General features: G+C 36.5%; 1 protein-coding gene across 2 annotated transcripts in view; it reads left to right on the top strand.

Annotated features, from left to right (window-relative positions):
* Window positions 1-21,251, top strand: part of LOC149791389 (uncharacterized) — a 68,754-nt gene that overhangs the window by 36,395 nt on the left and 11,108 nt on the right. The window lies entirely within an intron of this gene.

Below are 21,251 nucleotides of genomic sequence, written 5' to 3'. Positions count from 1 at the left end.
ACATCACCGAAAAGCAAAACACTTTTGAGGTCGAGATCCTGAACCAACAATTGCAAGAAGCCATGAATGACATCGGGTTTTCAGGGGACACAAGACCAGCCAGCAATCCACCCTTCAGTATCTACACCTTGAAAATTCCAGCAGGGTTCTATTTTAGTGGTCAACATTTGGTGGACACCATTACTTCCAGGTTCGAGTTCGCCTTTGGCAAAGCCCTGAACAGAATAAAAAAAAGTGTCACCCTGGAGTACCATAAAGTGGCTCGTCGCTTCCTGATGAAATTTCAGGATACCCAAACGTTGTCCATCAGTTTTAATCGTGACTTGTTTGATATTTTAGGTGGAGACACAAAAATGGCTCAAAATTTTAAACCGAAGATCAACAGCAATACGGAATTTTACAAGTTCTTTCGATTCCCTGTAGAACTGAACCAAGGACTGAATTTGATGTTCGTGTACTCCGATGTGGTGGAGTATAACGTGGTGGGACACACCTCCGTGCCATTACTGCGTGTCATTCCTTTCAAAGTGGATAGTAACACGACCAGTGACCAGGAAGGTGGAAACACTTACCACGTCCACCGGGAATTTGTACATCCTCATTATTTGCCTGTCAGCAAGTCGTATTTGGACACGGTCAACATTGCTATAAAAGGAGATTTGGGACAAAATATTCCATTCACCAAAGGAAAAGTCACGGTGAAACTCCATTTTCGAAAACGGTTCTCTCACGACTCGTAAGTAAGTCATGTATCCAGTGTACCAAGGGGTTGCTCGACAGCGAGGACACGGTTTAGGAGACATGTTAAAATCGGCCTTTCGTTCGGTGGCCCCGGTGTTGAAACCGATGGTGACACGCGGATTGCACGCCTTGAAAGATGCGGCACTGACGCAAGGCAAAGAATTTCTCCAAAATGTCATCATCGACAAACAAAACCTTAAAGAAGCCTTCATGAGGGCTGGCAAAAATGTCTTGCTGCAAACGGGTAAAGACATTTTGGGCCGACGAGACACACCTATAAATGCCCTGCACGCTACCGAGTCAGGCATTCAGCAAGGACAAGGCAGAAAGAGACGACGAAGAAGAAAACACCCTTTCACCAGACTTCAAGCGAGAAAGGCCAAGAAAAGAAGAACCGTTCGAGACTTAGACGTTTTCGATTATTGAGAAAGAACAGAACAAAAAATGATGCACTGAGAGTCTTGCGCCTGTTCCAAGACGGAACTGGATCTGTTTGCCATGCCCCCTACCATGATGACCATGCAAGAATCCCAATGGGTGGAATTTCATCCCGTTTCCTCATTGACCGATTCCGCTCCCATCGAGTTTGAAATCAAAGGACAGCCCGAAGATTACATCGATCTGAATAGCAGTTACTTGTACCTGAAAGTCCAAGTTCAAGATAAGACTGGAGGTGCTATAGACACTGAAGCGGTAGCTCCCGTCAACAATTTCATGCATTCCTTGTTCAGTGGAGTGGACTTGTACTTGAACAACAAACTGGTCAGCAGCAGCATGGATACTTACCCTTATCGAGCGTACCTGGAAAATCTCTTGACGTACGGAATAGACGCCAAGAACACCCATCTCGATGCCTGTGTGGTATGGGAAGCTGACGATGCGGGTCAGTTTGAAGAATTAGAAATTGATACAAAGGATAAAACTAAATCAACAAATGATGGATTTCTAGAACGAAGAAACAGAATCAAAGATGGACAGAGTTTAGAACTGATGGATCGTTTGCATTTGGACATGTGGTTGCAAGAAAAGTATTTGCTGAATGGAGTGGATGTCCGCCTGAGACTGAATCGTAGCAGTACCGCTTTCCATTTGTTGGCTGATGCTGACGATTACAAAACCAAAATCCAAGAAGCCAGACTCTACGTACGCCGTGTGGAAGTGTTACCTAAAGTGGGAAATGACATCAGTCAGACGTTGAGCAGAACAACTGCCAAGTATCCGATCCGACGCGTGGAAGTGAAAACTTTCACCATTCCCAAGGGACAGCGATCCATGATCGAAGATCATCGGTTCCAAGGACAGCTACCCAAACGTTTAATCATTGGTATCGTCGAGAATGAAGCCTTCAACGGAGCTATCAATAAAAATCCGTTCAACTTTAAACACTTTGGCGTGTCCAAAATCGAAGTCAGTCGCGATGGCAAGACCTTGTGTACCCGACCTTTTGAACCTGACTTTAAAAACAAGAATTACTTGAGATCGTACTTGTCCCTGTACAAAGCCACGGGACAGTTAGGGACCAACACCAGTCACGGCATTACGTACGAGGATTATGCAGGAGGCTACGCTTTGTGGGCTTTCGATTTCACTCCAGACCAAGGCAGCGACGAGGGACATTTCCACACTATAAAATCCGGCCAGATTCGTGTGGAAATTCAGTTTGCAATCAAAGCCACCGGTGCTGAAGATAATCCAACGTTGAACGTCATCCTGTATGCAGAATTCGATAATACCATAGAAATCAACAGTTTGAGAGAAGTCATTCTAGATTACTAGAAGTCATGGAAGATTGTTATCCCTCTTTACCTAGTGGAGAAACTTTGAACATGGAATGTGAGGAGACCGTGGAAAAAGAAGAAGTGATCATGATGAAATCGAGATGGCCAGAACAAGAAGCCCATTTAGTCTCCTGTTTTGCCAAACACTTGGTCGACAAAATAACAGAATTGATCAAGAAAAATTGCTATGGATGTCAAAACGATCATCCCAGTCAAATTCAACACGATAAATGCATGATGTTGAGTCAAGAAGAAAAATTGGACGAGTATCTGGACGAAGCTTGGAGTCTCATCTCGAACAAAGACGTGTTGCACCAGTGGTATAAAGACTTGCGTGAACATTCTTGTCCACCATTAACCACTCAAGAGATCCATCGTATCGAAGCTCTCCTGAATCAGAGTGAGGAAACAGAACGAATAACCGTTTATTCGTCAGACATTTTCAAGCAAAAGTCAGGATCGAATTGACGACTTATTATTACCTGTGAAGAAGAAAAAAACCACACAAATGGATACCTGGGAACTTTATTACCTTTTGAACCACAGTTCGTATACGTCTTCTTGGAATCCTGTCGTCTGTGCTAAAGATGAACTCCCTCATCGCAAACCTAAAGACCATCAAGCTTACGTGATCAACACGGACGACAGTCATCTCCCAGGAACCCACTGGGTAGCCGTTTACTTTCCTCAAGAAGGCTGTGTGGAATATTTCGATTCGTACGGATTGCCCCCATTGGAAGACGATATCATCGACTTTATGAGAAGAAATGCTCAAACCACCCAATTCAATAATGTGAAATTACAAGGCACAGATTCCTTGGTGTGTGGAAAGTATTGCGTGTATTTTCTGCATCATCGCAGCCTGGGCTATTCCTTAGAACATTTAGTAACTCATTTTGATCCTCGTTCTTCTGCTAGAAACGATGTGAAAGTAGATCGATGGTTTTGTGACCATTATGCTTATCTTTAGTCTCAAGCTAGGAAACGTAGTGTCCATCAATGGCCTAATGATTTCCAACAGTGGAAATCACAATTTCATTCACAACGTTGTCAACCCTGTTCAAAGTAGATTGTATTTGAAGAAAAAAAATGTTTGTGATTTGAAAAAGATTGTTTGATGTTATAGTGTTGGATTATTGTTAAAAAATGTTAGAAATGTTGTTGTTTAGTGTTAAGTGATTTTTGAATAAAAAATGTTGTGTTTAGAAAAAAATGCCTTTGTCTTTTGTTTAGCTATAAGAATGTTGGATTGATGCTCTTTCATTTCTTACTATCCCTCTCATGAACGTTGCGGCTCGAAAACCGTGTGGGGGATGTTTTCCTTCACGTCCGCGCTTTGACTTTAAGAACCGGGTTATTTCCAGTCTAACCATCCATTGTCGACTCATCCTCCTAAGAAGATGTGTTCCAAACTAGCCAAGCTCAACGAAGCCTACGTGAATTTGCATAGGGTCAGACACAGTCTGATACCGAAGCCAGAAGAAATAGAGAATGTGAGAATGCTAAAAATCACTGAAGACCTAATAGAAGAGCTCTTCAGAGAAGAAATGAACCGGGAAAAAGAAGAATGGACAGAGAAGTACAGACTTCAGAGACAGCAGCAACAGCAGCAACAACAACAACAACAGCAGCAGCAACCTGAACCTGACAAAGGCTTTGTCGATTGCCGTATCGACACCAAAGAGTTTTTCTTCTCTTTCCGAAGAAGCAGACCTATTGCCAGAAAGTCTATCCTCAGAGGACATCGCATTCTTAGAAACTAAAAAAGAATGCCATAGCAAACAGAAAAAAACAGCCCTTTTCAGGGCTACCCAATACTCTAGAAAAGAAATAACTATTAATTTGCCAATGTGTGTGTAGGTAGAGTAGTGTGAATATAAACACTAACTCTTTTTAAAAAATGTGAGGGTATGTGTTTGTGAGTTTGTGTGTTTGTGTTTGTAAGAGCTCACGTAAGTTGGTGTGGATAGTAGATTAAAATGATGTCTTTTTTTGGTGTTTGAGGTGTATATTTGGGGTTAGATTGGATTGCTTTGCGTATGTAAATAGTCTATTGAAGTGATTTATAAAAAATTTTTAGAATAGGAATGGGTAGCATAAAAAGTGAGTGAGTGTTTCTTTTAGGTCCGCGCGTTGTTTTTTGGTTATGATCTAGGTAAGATCAATTTTATGTTTTTAGGGGGATGTTTTTCATCACGTCCGCGCTTTCACTATAAATTGAAACTCGCTCGGTAGTCTAGCTACCCTTGTTGATTGATCAACACAAGAATGAATAGTAGCAGAATAAGCAAACTTCTTGAACTCCAGATACATCTGGAATATGTCAGGCGTCTGGTAAATGAACTGGCTGCGGAGGCTATAATAGAAGAAGAAAGAATAAAGAAGGAAGAGGAGGAGAGAAGACAGAGGGAAGAGGAGGAAAAGAAAAGAGAAGAAATGATGTCGTTCAATATTCCCGAGACAGAGGATTGGGGTGCTGAAGCGAATCATCCCGCCTCTGCACTCTCAAGACAAAAAGTAAAAAGAGACTGGAGTCAAAGATGTGTGTGTGGCGCCAGGCCAGGAAGGTGCAACCATTAGATAGGTGCATCTGGAGTTGAAAAAAAACAGCCCTTTTCAGGGCTACCCAATACTCTAGAAAAGAAATAACTATTAATTTGCCAATGTGTAGGTAGAATAGTGTGAATATAAACACTAACTCTTTTTTTTTAAAATGTGAGGGTATGTGTGTTTGTGTGTTGGTGTTTGTGAGAGCTCTGGTATGTTTGTGTGAATAGTAGATTATAGGTTTCTTTATTGTTTCTTAGCGTATGTGGAGAGTATAGTTTGGGTTTGATTATATGAAATGAGAAAAGTGGGGATGTTTTCCTTCACGTACGCGCGTTGATGGGTCATGATCTAGGTAAGATTAATTTTATGTTTTTAGGGGATGTTTTCCATCACGTCCGCGCTTTCACTATAAGAACCCACCACGTTCGTCGTTCGAACCATTCTACGGAATAATAAAAACGAAGATGGTGGTTGCAAGTGACTTGTTCAACAATTTGGTACATATATACAACTGGATAATAGATGGTATATATGTAGTGGAGAGACTGGAAAAAGAATGGAAGATAGCAGAGTACCTGGACTACGCTAAATGTCTAAACATAGCAAAAGAAGTGATAGCAGGAATGATTGAAGAGGAGGAAAAAAGATTGAGAGGTATGATAAATCCCACCTATGTCAGAGTGGGAAGCCTAAAGGAAGCACTTGACAATGCAAGCAAAGTCAGGTGCTTTCTTGAAAAAATGTCACATGGGACAGAGTGCTCTTATGTGGAAAGAGGCCAGGAAAGACTGAGGAAAGGAGAGGAGTTGATGAGAAAAGTGATGGAGGTAGAAGTCAAGAAGATTAAAGAGAGATGGTATAAAGAAAGAAAAGATCAGGAAAACAAAAAGAAACAGGCTGATTTTGAAAGGCTAAATCAAAATTGGATCAAAGTCCAGGAAAAGTTTAGAGCCTTGGGCCATCCAGACTGGATGCCAGAAAAGGAGAAAAAGAAGACAGGAATAGTGACAAAAGTGAGAAGATGGTTGAAGAAGTGGAAGTGTTAGAAGAAACCCAAAGGCCCTTTTCAGGGCCAGCCATATATCTCGAAAAGAGATAGCCTTTCAATTGCCTACCCCTTTTTTAAAAAAATTTAAAAAAAAAAAAAAAATCCCATGTTCAATTCCCATTGTCCCTAAACAAGCCCAAACTCTATTCCCCATGTTAAATTCCCCTTGTACGTAGAGTGACCCACGATTTATCGCCATGTTAATTCCCCTTGTACGTAGAGTGACCCACGATTTATCGCCATGTTAATTCCCCTTGTACGTAGAGTGACCCACGATTTATCACCATGTTAATTCCCCTTGTACGTAATCTGACCCACGATTTTTCGCCATGTTAAATTTCCATTGTACGTAATCTAACCCAGGGGGGGTCTGTAATGCTAATTCCCATTGTACGTAAAGTGCCCCCCTTAACTACTTGTTTCCTTTAGTAAGGAATGTACTGACATTCCCGAGAAATGATATTAACGATTTTAACGATATTAAGAGTGTTTAGTCATTAGTCATGACCAAGACCTTAAAAATAATATTTTTGTTGCAAAATGGTTGTATCTGTCACAAAGTATTAGTGAATATTACAAATATAATTATATTTATGAAGTTTCAATCACATGTTTGACACTTGTCACGTCTGCCAAGTCGGTGTCCAAATGGAATGTTGTGAAACGTATTCTGGCCGAATCCAACTTTCGACAATATTATGGATTAAATGAAATAACAAAATCAAGCACAGAACATATCACATATCATATTTAATTTATTTACTATCATATGTAAATATGCTTATCATATGTCCGTTGTAAGACTGCAAACCATTCTACGATTTTCAGAAGCGTAATTGTTTTCTGTCTAAAGTTTACGTAATTTCTCAAGTATACAAACTATTGCTGAGTTAGTGTGCTTTATGTTTTATGTTCTCTCTGATAGATGTCGTGTTGGCATCCCACTCAAAGTTTCCCTGCCTATTATGTCAATAGTGAAGCTAGATAATTGTACGCTTCAGTATCAACATGTCCTATTTTTATCAATAGGGCTGTCTTATGTCAGCAGAATGTCTTTCACAATATCAGTTATAGTGTAAACTTAGACATATAACTTTAGTTACAGTTGTTAGATTACATCATCTGCACCAATTAAGACGCATAGCAAAATCGACTACCATAAGGAACTGTGCGCTTAATCCCGGGGGGTTGGGGTTGGAGCCTAAATATTTTCTTTTCTTGTATCTCAAAATAAGTTTAAACAAATTAACAAATAATATAATGAATATGATATGGTGTTATTTTGTTATAAATCCGATCAAGATATTTTCCAGGTATTGACGGACGGAGATTAAGAAAAAGGCAGGCTCCTGTCCCAGAGCATTGAATTGTTGTTCCTTAATAGAACTGTGGCTTACTGTGGAACGTTTAAAAGGCCGCGGTACCTAACATATTTAACTGGGCGAGACCGTATAAAAATTTCACGACAGACTTTGATCCTAAACCTTTTAAAGCCAATATCTTTAGAGTCTTTAGTCTTATTTTGATGTAAGAGAGACACCCTCCCCCCAAAAGGGCTTGATTTCTATAATTTTTCACTTCGTTTCACTTGAGCATACTGACTGCAATCATTCACACTACAGCAGACAGTACACTGGAACAATCGTGGAGAGTATTACGCGCCTCTCCTGTTGTTACAAAACAAAACATCCTTTAAATAAAAAAATAGTGACCCCCCCCCTTCAACAAAACAACAACCTCTTTTGATTTAGGCTATGTAAAAACGTTAACTGAAGTTATTAATTTAGTTTCTATGATTTAGTTGAAAGTACGGTAATTATCTAGTGGATATCTGTTACTCAATTCCCGTTATTAACATGTAATGGAAAACACTCTTAACATGTAAAGGAAAACACTCTTATCACTGTAATTTATTGCATAAAGTAGATATTAATCTATTTTGATGAAAACGTTCTGTGATACATCCCTTCAATGGATGAAAATGATGGGTATTGTAAAAAGGAATTTCTGATACATTTTATAAAATAGATTAAAGTCTAATTTGACTTTTCTTGATGATACATGAACAAAATAAAATGAACGCCATTAAATGCGTTTAATGGGTTCTATTTTGTTTCCGATCTTATCACGATCTGAATTTTTTGTTTATCATAAAATTCGTCAAGCTTAATACTCTGGATGGAGAAAATTGCCTTTTTTTTTAACACGTTCAACTTCTTTTCCATACTGGTGCATTTCTCAATCAAACCGTAACTTTTACTGCTTGTACTGTCATCATGAAATGGAAACGCCCACTGATTAATAAGTATGACGTGGGCATAATGCTTCCACCTCAAACTTTTCTGAAAAGAAAGGCAAAAAGACCTGAGGTGTTCCGTAAGGTAATGGTTTGTTCTACTTCCGATCAGTCGTTCGTCTTAATTGTGAACAACGGAAATAACCCTGAGCTACTCCCACTTAGAAGACACACGGGTTATGCATTATTGGTATTAATACAAACCAACAAGCAAAGATAAAACTATACATTAGTTTCAGTCATGAAAGCATCAAGTACTGTAATGCTACAATACCCTGTACAACCAAATACTGCGTATATAACATGCAAAACAGCATTCCACAGTCCGACTATTACATCGGTACATTTTGGCGTAATGCGCAGAAGGAGAATAAAACAAACAATGAAATAAACAATGAAACAACCAATACAATATATTGTAACGATGCGAATTAACTTAAACAAATCCAAGGTTGTAAACCTTGAAAACAAGTAATGTAGTTAGTAGCTATATTAATGATAGACGTAGAAGAGTACATTTTGCCGTCATATAAGCCTTTCAGTGTATTGAATAAAAGTATTTGGTTTATTCTACCTTTAGTAAACCTCATCATTTATTAGCAAAGCGTATTTGGATGTTTGGGATAATCCTTGATATTTTTGAGTCGGGATAGATGGTATTAAGGCAAAAAGAGAATTAGTATATATGGCACAGCCACACATACCGCACCAGCATTCTGACATACAGTCGAACCCACTTATCTCGACCTCAAGCACATGTTAATATATTGCCGCCATATTGGTTTTCGTTTTATCTCGATCATCGGTTATCTCGACGCTTTTTGGCAAACCCCTAGGCCGGCGACATAACCGGGTTCAACTGTACTGATGCCCTGAAAATATTTCCCATGGAAACAACTTAAGGTCTGAAAATGAGTCTATCAGTCGGATTAACTAAAAGTATAGTCCGACTGACACCGTGGTACATAATGTTTCAATATACTTTTTCACAAAATAACAACAACGTTATTGATCGAAAAGAAAAGAAAGGAATAAATTGTACAGGGTAAAGCAGCGATTTTGGTGAAATACTCAAAAGCTGCTGTAACTTTCTATACATTTACATCCATCAACCACGTATTGATCCTTCTAATTTCAATCAATCATTCAATTAATCAATCAATCAATCAAAATCAATCAATCAATCAATCAATCAATCAATCAATCAATCAATCAATCAATCAATCAATCAGTCAGTCAGTCAATAAATCTTGCGGTCATTGCCTTCTCTAGTAGTATTTTTAACACTCTAGAGACATAGATATAAAATTCATTACAAAGTGTATTCATAAGACCGAAATCAGCGAGCATTGTCGTGAAGTTTTTTCACATACAGCTCACCTAAAATATATCTACTCTAACAACATGATATTGAGGACGCATACAAGAACGCGACGGAAATTCAATGACTGGTGTTAGAACTTAACATTTCAATATATAACACGTTTTCGACAAGACAAATTCCCTCTCCGGAGCGCCAAGATGGAGTTCTTTCCTGATGGCACGGTACGGCACCTGACACATTTTTCCTACAGGTCTGAGCAAAGTAAGAAAGTAAATATAGCCATTAGAATGAATGATAGGAAAAGTATGGTGCTAAAGCTACCACTGCAGAACTTCGGAAACTTGCTGTTTTAGCATTTCCCATTGCGAAAATCTTCTTTCAGTTGGTAATTTACACGCAGCGTAGGAAATTTGTAGTGCTAAATTATTTTATCGCCAAAATCTTTGATGTTATCCCTAAACTAGAAGACTCCAATTTCCGTAAAGGGACTGACAACATACACTTGTCCGGCGAGGCTGCTTCTGTATGCATTCATCATTAGTGCACTTCTTTTTATAGGTGTGTAGTCTGGACTCTGCACGTCAGTGTTAAATCGTTGCAATAGTCACATTCGGACTTATGCGGATTACCTTTTACTTTCAAAATGTCACAGTTTATTTTCCGACAACAAAGAACACATACTTTGAATGAAGATATAAAAGGTTACGAAAAGCGTTTATTCGTAAAATTTCTTTTAAACTATTTCGTAGCTCGAAAATGGAATAAGCAGCCTCGTGAATCCAATTAAGAATAAACGCGTTTGGCAACCTGCTCATTTGATCAAGGATGTGCAGAATGACATTAGAAACACATGTATGCCTGAAGTTTCTATACAGAATTCAAATCTCAGAAAATCAGAAATTAAGACCTTGCAAAATGTATCCGCAAACAAATATTTGGTTATTAAGAAGGCAGATTGGGGAAATGCCACCGTTCACATGGACCGAAGTCAGTATATTCTGAAAGCAAAGAGATACTTAAAATGATTTTAAATATAACTGTCCCTTTCAAAACTAGTTTAGCATGATACGGGATAAATTCAGACTTGACCGTGAAAAGTTACGCGATAGCGGTTTCAACAAAAATGAATTCGGCTGCTTGATTTGAAATGATTCAAGGTAGTTGTATCTTTTCCCTAAATTCCACCAACCTGTGTTAAACTTGACTATACTAAGGGAAGTTCCGTCAGGTAAGCTATCATTTCAAATTGGCCAAGTGAGACAGAGGTTATTGCCGGGGATGGGTGGGTGTGTGGATAGATTTCAATTTGAACTCTTTGGCTGAGAAGGTTTTCATACGTTCAAGATCCAAAAGGATTTTATTGAAAAAAATGAGCAAAATGATGCATCCAATGAACCTGTATTATTAGCGATAATGGCGCAACTAGAAACTAGAGGGCGCTTCAGTCGGGCCGAGAGCCACCATCTTACTATTTTTGTACAGAGAGGGTACCCCTCTTTACCGGGCTCCCATTCTTTTAACTTTGGTTGGATAATTTCATGAATAGCGAGAACATTGTACGTCATAACCTGCGCTAAGGAAACCATTTGGATTTTCTTTTAAACTATACGATATTGGAAGAATTTGATACAGCTCAAAGAACATTTTTCATGAAACATCCACAAAACGTGTGGATCATGGAGGGTTTCACGCGGAAGAGGTTTTATTTATGTATCTAAATATAGAATGTGCCAAGAATACTGTGGTACTTATCCTCGTTTCGTGGGAATAGGGCTGTATTGTAACATACCCTCCGTCTCATCTTTAACTTTATGTATGTCAGTTCTCTCCCTTGAACACCTGGTAGAGATAGCAACCACAGAGTCTGACGTTGTATCACTGAATTATAACGAAATATGTGACAAAACGAAATCACCGTATCCGTATAATAAATATACATATATTTATAGTATATTAAGGTGATTTATTGTAAGGTACTTTACTGACAAAACGGCAGACTCCTTCGGTAGCAACTTTATACTCAATTATATAAATATCGTGGCATCCGCTACCTGTAACCAGCAGTTTGCTTTTATAATTGCTGCTACATAAAGGTATAAAACCAGATAGTTATCTTTGGATACGAAATTAATATAGTTGTAAGACAGATTAATACAAATTTATGCTTGTATCTTCGCAGATGAGATGCGATTGTTTTCTGTTTGGAGAACAAGACACACACCTCGCCGTTATAATTTAAAATAAACGTTTGAAGGTTTTAAGGTTACTCACAGCTCAGACTGTTGTAGCATCCATACCCACTGAATAAACATCTTCATGTGTCTGTGATTTTATCGTTATTTTACACTGTTTATAAAATAAGTTAATATTGTTATGACTAAAATGCCAGCACAATCCAACTATGCAATGAAGCAACTGCAAAATAAATAAATAAATAAATAAATAAATAAATAAATAAATAAACAAATAAAAATAAAAAAGTATATACAATAGTGTATTTAACTTTTCTTAGTAAATATTAGAGAAAAATAAATATTTTATGTAATCTTACAGTCATGAAAACAATATTTTTAGATTAATTAGCCTAAAGAAATCTTTATACAGGTAGGCATTTAAAAGGAATAAATACCTGGATTGTCTTGTTACATTGTCCTTATTGATTTCTTTTGAAAATTAAGGAGGCAGATTTTACCAGTCCCTTTTGTTTTTCACTTTCACATGAATAAAACAAGAATAAAAACAAGCTTTACACATAATTTTGGCTTTGGGATCGGACATACACTCATAATTGTAAATTATGAGTAATTATAACTGCAAATTCTGGATTGGCCGAGGCATATTTTCCCAAAATTTCCTTTTATGTACCACCACATAAATTTGTAAATTATGCCTCAAGAACAGCCTGGTTATTTTCTCCAGTGCCTGCTCCATTAATCAACCTCAAATAACATTCCATTACTGGATTTGTTTTCAATAAATACACTGTACATAAAATGCTCACTTTTTGGAGATTTTTGTTTTTTGGGCAGGAATAAAATAAGTTGTTTACACTTGCTATGAGCAAAAACCATGAAACGGATTATACTTTATTTGCTAATTTGTTATTTCTGATGATTTGACCGTCTCAAAAATACCATATTTATTAACCTGAGATGAAATTTTAAATTTGGCCTGATATCCATATCATTATATTTAGCACGTATATTGATTGTCTTTATACTAACTTCGATTTCCTGGAATTTATAACAACTATATGGAGAATAATTTCTTTTCTTTCGTTAATACCTGATATACGTTATCGTGTGGTATACAAATTTGATACTTTAACATATGGCGAAGCTACGAGTTTATATATATATATATATATATATATATATATATATATATATATATATATATATATATATATATATATATAGTTTTTGGTACCACATGATGAAATATGTCGGGTAGTAAAGTAGGAAAGAAAATGTTCTCATTATTATATATCAGACTTGTTCCAGAATCAAAGTTTACAAGATTCAACTCTCAGCAAAGCCTGATCATATACACATACATGAGTTAAGAAAGCAGTAGGATTTGGTTGGCCTAATCTGACATAATCTGCCGCAGTAAAAAACCTGAAAACAATGCAAATACAATTTATTTGTTCAAGCTCACTAAGTATTAGTTTCTGTTGTTGCCGGTGCAAATATGGTCGGGACACACTGTAAACCTTCGCATAACATGATGGGAATTCTTATATTATCACATGTGAAAATATAAGGATATATTTTTCACATATAAAATATAAGAATATAATTTTCTCATGTGAAAATATATGAATGAACAAATATATTAATTATTTCGCCAATAAGTCTCTATATTTCACACTTAAGTATATAATATAAACCTAAAATATTGTTGCAACATGTAATAAATGCCTTTATAATAACTTTGATTTCCTGGAAAAAGGAGTAAAATTATACTTCTAATAAGCCGGTATTATTTGTTACAACAAATATTGAATGCCTTGAGCATTGTCATGGCGTGGTTAGTCGTAGACAGTTAATGATTCAGATTCCAGAACTAAATCGACCGGATAAGGAAATTTTAAAACATTCATGAAGCTAAATAGAAATTTGTTTTCTAAGACCTAGACCTAATATCTATATCATGTTTTTGTTTGATGATATTTCCTCCATTAGAGCAAATTTGTAATAAAAACTAACAAGTTTGTGTCTGCATGAATGAGAATCATTTATAAATTAAAATTCAAACTAAAATTAGTAAAAAAAGGTGTAGACTTTTTAGATGCGACAATATTAAAGCGACATGAATTTGAATAAGAGTATCATCTGATAATAAGGTACATGTTAAGGAAAGTAACACTAATTAATTACTTTATAGTGATGATACAAGGCATACGTCCAGGAGCATTGTTAAATCCCAATAAGGAGATTCTGACTGAATCGGAATTTAGGACAAGGCTTTCATGACACATGTTTGAGGTTAGGAAATCGGGAACCTTAGGAAAATGAAAACTGAAATCATTAAGAAGAATACATATTCACAGTAAAACACAAGAAATAACTGAGATCATTGTTCAATGTAATAGACGTTCAGTCCCTGCATCAACGTATATGCTAGAGAAAATGTTATTAACTTGCAACATAACTTTCCTGAACTGTTATGAATATTTGCTATGAATGTAACTCAAAAACCGGAAGAGAACAAAAAGAACATTCTACTGACATCCAGACTACCTTGTTGTTGTTATTGTTGTTGCTTTGGTGGTTTTATTTTCCAGTGAAGTTGACAATTTAACGGCACAGAAATTAATTCAGTAAAAATACGCTCCCCATCCCCAATATCAAAATGTAAAAAAAATCGACAAAATGTAAGTACAAGGATTTATCTAGTATATGACATCTTCACTAGCCAGTTTTCTCATATGATGACCCTATTTATGCCTTGGCGGATCGAACAGATATTTTAGTGCTTTTTCCTAGCAACATTTATTGCATTTTATAAGTTGCCTCCCTTGGTATGCAATGTCCGCTAACAAATAGCGTGTAGCAGCGGTGTATTGTGCATCGGCCGAAGGCGGTAGAGGTAATTGGCTTAGAAAGAATACTTTGTAAGTTTAAAATCGAAAGTATGACTACGTACCAGAGGGAAGCCATTATAGGTGTATTTGAGTGAAAGGCATCTGTACAAACACGGACCGGCACAGGAAAATTCCTTGTTTAGTAGTGAATTCAAGTTGTGTGTTTCCGTTGTCTAGATCATGTAGGAACAGTTCAAATTGGAACAACTTAATTTTGATTGGATGCGGTGGCTTGCCAATGAACTTCACAGACCAGAAGCACAGAAATATTTGCTCAATACACCAAGGTATATATAGGGTTATCATATCGGAACCTTGGCTAGCGAAGATGAGCACATGGCAGATTGCGAGTATGAGCGGAATCAACTGAGATGCCAGTATGAACTGCTGACAAAAATTCCTGTTTTTTATACGAGATTTTATTCCATGACTTATAAATCACTAGTATTTACTATCAGAATAGTTATGTTTGCTCCCTATTAATTATCTTTTTCCGTCCCGATCTTGCTTCCCCCTTACTCCAACTCTTTAAAGCATTTATTAAAAATAGAGGGAAAAAAAGCATCCGGCTATTATGAAGTCTGATTTCTTCGCATTGCTTGCTTCTAACCGATTCCAGTTCGTCATTAGGAGAGAACGTACATGCACGAAGCAGAAAGTGGTTGCATAGCAAGTATTGCAAGAGTTTGTTGGAAATAAATGATTCAGTCACATTAAGTCAGAAAACAAGCCTACCCGTAAAGAAAGTGGACTATTCTGGAAGTAATTTCAGTATGGTTTGAATATTATATATTTTCATTATGGTTTGAGCATGATATATTTTCATTATGGTTTGAACATGATATATTTTCATTATGGTTTGAGCATTAATTGACATGCTTATATTATTAAGATTCTGATATATTTTATTATTTTGTTGTATTATAAGAAATCAATATTCTTGCATGACATGTCTAATAAAAATTAAAATCCATTGCCACTGCTAGGCTTTATATTTAGCTTTAGATTTAATCCAGAAATACAGCATAGTTGATAGCTCAACATTCGAATGTTTATCAAGTATAAGTCAACATAAGCCATGGTATACATTGAATACTGTGCATAAAATATGTCACAGCTATAGTGTTGCTGACTAGGGGGTATTGTTCCATTTTGCAATTAATTAGTTTTAGCAATTTATTTTCTCTTTACATTTCAGTTTATCTCTTTTAACACTTTAAAAGGTACTATTTATCCAGTCCACGTATCAATAATGACCTAATTGACCACAACAGATGAAGCCTCCCACACAAACCAAGCAGCATACAATCAACGGATCTAATTCCTGTACTCATTTACATGTACAATACAGAGTTAATCTGTTGAGTGTAACCTATCACAATATAATAATATAATCTAACGACACTGAAGCAGAAAGTCTGCCACGGAATAAACATCAATTTATACTTTCAACTGCACTGATCAAAAATGGCCTTCTAAGTTGAACAGACTGTATACAGCATGAACAAATGTATGTGGTCATAGACACACCAACATAAAGCATAAAATGCACGACACAATAACCTTCTTAACTCATTCACCACATTCAGCACTCTCAAATTGTATGAAAAAATGAAAACATAATGGTTTAGATAAGCATATTCGGCGCTGTACGTGTGTATATGCTTTGTTTCGTGCAGACACATATACAGAAGTAGAGGAGAGTTATTATGAGGTCTGTTGGTAAAACACAATTCTGTGCAGGTGTGCGGGGTATGGTACTCTGTGATTAAATGGCTAAAACTGGCTTCTTGGTGACCCGTTTCCTTCCATTAAGTATCCTCTATCAGTTAACAGTGGGTGTGTGAAAGAATAACTTATTATTCTATAGGAAACCCATCCCCAAAATTCTCAGAAATCTATCTGATGAATTGAAGGTACATGACATTAATTGACACTGGAACATTTAGGGCAAGGAAAAGGGACCTAGATTATGAAAAGGTTTTAACATAACCATTATTATCTAAGAAGTGCCTAATAAACAAGAAGCTTCAGGGTTGGTGAAAGTGAACCATCAGTTACAATGAATATACAAATTGCAATATACAACAAGCACTGTGCCTTGTCCATAGTCGTACGCTCTGGAAACTTGCACCTTAAACCATAATATGTAAATATTCGACATTACCACTTTCAGTCCCTGTATACAGTTAGTGACCGTAATAGTACCAAGTGACTTATATAGGTCATTGAAGTGAATTTGTATCTCATCCCTTCCCTGGGGCATAGCCCTAGTTCATCCCACTTCATTTCTGGAACACAGCATTTGTTCATTCCATTCCTTCCATGGGGCATAGCCCTAGTTCATCCCACTTCATTTCTGGAACACAGCATTTGTTCATGCCATTCCTTCCCTATGACATAGCCCTAGTCCATCCCACTTCATTTCTGGAACACAGCATTTGTTCATCCCATTCCTTTCCTGTGACATAGCCCTAGTTAATCCTATTTCTTTTCTCAAACATAGCATTTGATCATCACATTCCTTTCATGGGACATAGCACTAGCTCATCCAATTCATTCCCTGGGACATATAACTAGTTCACCCCCTTCCTTCACTGTGATATATCACTAATTCATCCCATTTCTTCCCTGAGACATAACCCTAGTTCATCCCATTTCTTCTCTGAGACATAACCCTAGTTCATCCCCTTCCTTTCCTGGGATATATCACTAGTTCATCCAATTTCTTCCCTGGAACATAGCACTAGTTTATCTGTTTCATTCCCTGGGACATAACCCTAGTTCATAACTTTGAAGGTATTGCAATTGCAGTCATAAAATTTGATATGCATGTACTAAACATTAAGAGAAGAACGTAGGAACAGTAATAACACCGTTCTTTGCGTCCAATGTACTCTGGTACTTAGTCAGATCACGTAGAAATGACAAGAGCCTCTGATATTAATGTATTTAAAAATATTTTCAGGTCTGAATGGTAACACATAGACTTCACATCTTTATACTCATAGACTCTATTCCAGGCTCCAGAAAGAGGGCGAGTACAGTGGTGACCTATGCCGGGTCTGTTATTTTCGGTTGTTACCTTTACACTGAAATGACAATCAGGGACAATATAGGTGGTTGTTGAAAGTGCTTCACGTACGCTGGGGATCACAATTACAAAGTATTACCAGCCCAGACCAGTATGCATTAATGTTGGGTAGATGAGATTTCATGTAATTACCATAAACTGACATATAAATGTAAATAATCTGTAATTTCAACAGTCTATCACCTTTGGCATATTACACGTTTAGTATTTGAAATGGGTGCCCATGTTGATCACCATCTCCATTACATCGCTTCCTTATATCCTTCTTTCTAAAGCATGTATTTGAAAATAACCACACTGGTCGACGAAAAAAGGTAACTTACCCAATGCTTGAATGTCACACAAAAAATATTATCACTAACTACTTATCACAACTACCAAAAAATGTTACTAAGGCAACGAAATTTTATTTAACTAACTTTACAAAATAAGTGTCAACCTTTTCCTTCCAAATGGCCTTTTCTACACACCGTAGAATACACATGTTACGTGACACTTAAATATATTATGCATCAGTTACACATGTTACTCTATAATTAAACATGTTACACTACACATAAACATGCTACGATACACTTAGCATGTTATGCTACACTTAAACATGTTGCACTAAACAAAAAACATGCTACGATACACTTAAATAAGTTACACTACACTTAAACATGTTTCGCTACACTTAAACATGTTATGCTACACTTAAACATGTTACACTAAACAGAAACATGCTAGATACACTTATACATTCACAATTAGTGACCATAGTAACATCCAATATATATGTATGCAGCTGATCACATAACTAACACAGTTAGCTCGTAGTTTTATTACAATTTGTGACTTTTTTTGCTTAACCATAAGCTTGTGTATCGTGAAGTTCGTTAGCGAAAACATATCCTACAACTACAGTCGTCCCATGTTTAGAAGCACGATCAATATATCTACATTTGTGCTTGAACATAAGGTGCATTAGAATATTAACTAATATTAAATAATTTTCATTATCTTTGTATAATCTTCAACAACGAAGGACTAATAATACCGGCAGAAAATAAATCGGCGGATTAATATTTACAGAACTACAAACGGCGAATGAAGAGAGAACAAGAAGTGCAAACGAGGAAATAGGTCATTTAATAATACGTTTCTTCAGGAATGTTTAAGAATATTCTTTGCCATTAACCGTACCGAACACAACTGTACTTTCTATATTGATAGCCATCGAGTTACATACATGCGTGAAATGCGTGACCCAGTCAATAGACTGTATTAACTAGACAAAAGACAAATATGGCAGACTCCATTTCTCTGCATTGAGAAAATTTCTACATTAAGTGTACGTAAGGCCCTATGTGTACGCAAATTGTAACGCTAGCTGCATATTGATTAGTCTTCATGCCATATGGCGATTATAATGCTATCGCCAAATTTCATCTCAATGTCGAAATCTATTTTGAGGTATATGCAATACATAAGTGCATAATTTGGGTCTTTTCAATATTATTTTCCGTAAAACAGATTGAACTGTCACTGGATTGACATTATGTTTTAGTAAATAATTGTCCACTTATTATGTACTTTACATGATATTTGGGTAAGTCACACCAACCCACCTTATGAAGTTTATTTGCTTTATCAATTACCAATAATGAAATAATTTATTGCAACTCACTATGTTCAAGCAGTAAATTGGAACATTCATTAATATGTTCCCCTCCGAGTGTTCAGGTTCTCTCCCCATAGCAGACACACAATTTAGTTCACATTAGACTAATGTTAACGAGGAATTTGCCACTGCTTATATCCCAGTTTATGGCCTTATCGGCTCGAAGTTTGCACTGTGACTGCCCACCCACGTGACAGATGAGATGATGAAATGTGCTACCCCAGGGAACAAGAGAGCAAGGCGTAGAAAATTAGTTTTGTCTCGCGTCTTAACACTATCAGCGAAGCAATATGTGGTTCATACAGAACCTGCTATTAAGAAATGATTCTGATATATAAAACTTGTCTTTGGAGGTCACCAAGGTAAATAGTCCATAATAATTCGAGGCTTTTTCTTCCGATAAACTACTCCTCAGATTACGCTGGCATTTGACAGAGAAGCCCTTATCTTGATTAGGTTGCTGATTTGAAAAGGTTATTTACTCTGTGTTTATCACTTTAGCTCCATATACTTTGATGATGAAATAATTCATCCTAAAACACAATGCTTTGCAATTGGACCAAAAAGGTACAATGAAGAACATGTAATTATTTTTGTTGTTTCAATGTTGTTCAGAAACAAATTTGAGGATTGCTACGATTATGGTATTTGAGAATTTTAAGAGGCAGAATAAAACTTGTACTATAGAGTGAACATAACTATTTAAAATGATGGAATGACCCATAAGTAAACATGTTTCAGTCTTACAAGTCAGTGGTCATGAAGAAAGAATGTCAACCTTTATGTATGGCCCAAAATATTGGTAGCTATTACAAAAATGCAATATGAACTGGTAAGCATTCATCACGGTTCATGAAGTAATATATCCATGCAAAAGGTGTACACTTTATTCGATTCATTTTGAAATGTAATATTTTGCTGCTTTGAAATTCATTTTGATCTTTGCAAAATCCGTCAACTTCAATCTCAGTTTGGCACGTGAGTTAACTTAGGTCTAAGCTTTTAAAGAAGTCAATTATAATAGAGGAAGATACAACGGAATATCCAATGAAATCCAGCGTCTGCTGTGCACTGCTAATGTCAGACCAATGAAATTTCGACGTTGTATTAAAAGTTAGATTAGCTAGTGTAGCGATTGACATAGTTTGAAAGGTTGTGTGTTTTTGAGTCTTGTTATTACACTGAGTACAATTGAAGGTCTTCTTGTTACATGGAATACAATTTAATATCTTGTTACATGGAGTACAATTTAAAGTCTTGTTGTTACAGGGAGTACAATTTAAATTAAAGTCTTATTAAATGGAGTACAATTTAAAGTCATGTTGTTACATGGAGTACAACTTAAAGCCTTGTTGTTACATGGAGTACTATTTAAACGCCTGTTGCTACATGGAGTACAATTTAATGTCTTGTTGTTACATGGAGTACATTTTTAATTGTTTATATATGAAACCTAAGTTAAAATTTATTCATTCTAAAAATTCGAATATAGTCACTGCATATCTACATAGCGTTAAAATAGGGCTGCATCAGTGAACACTCATTTCAGGAAGCGTCACCGCATCAAGCAAACCCAGTTCATGTATATAGTACTTAGGGTTGTCCTTTTGAAAGCAGACACATGACCACTTGGAAATACCATTTGTACAAATCCATTAAGTTTTCGAA

The sequence above is a fragment of the Sinohyriopsis cumingii genome, chromosome 9, assembly GCF_028554795.1.
Source record: "Sinohyriopsis cumingii isolate HCF-2022 chromosome 9, ASM2855479v2, whole genome shotgun sequence".
In the NCBI taxonomy this organism is placed as follows: domain Eukaryota; kingdom Metazoa; phylum Mollusca; class Bivalvia; order Unionida; family Unionidae; genus Sinohyriopsis; species Sinohyriopsis cumingii.
Note: the sequence above shows the minus strand (reverse complement) of the source record. Positions and strands in the feature narration are given on the sequence as shown.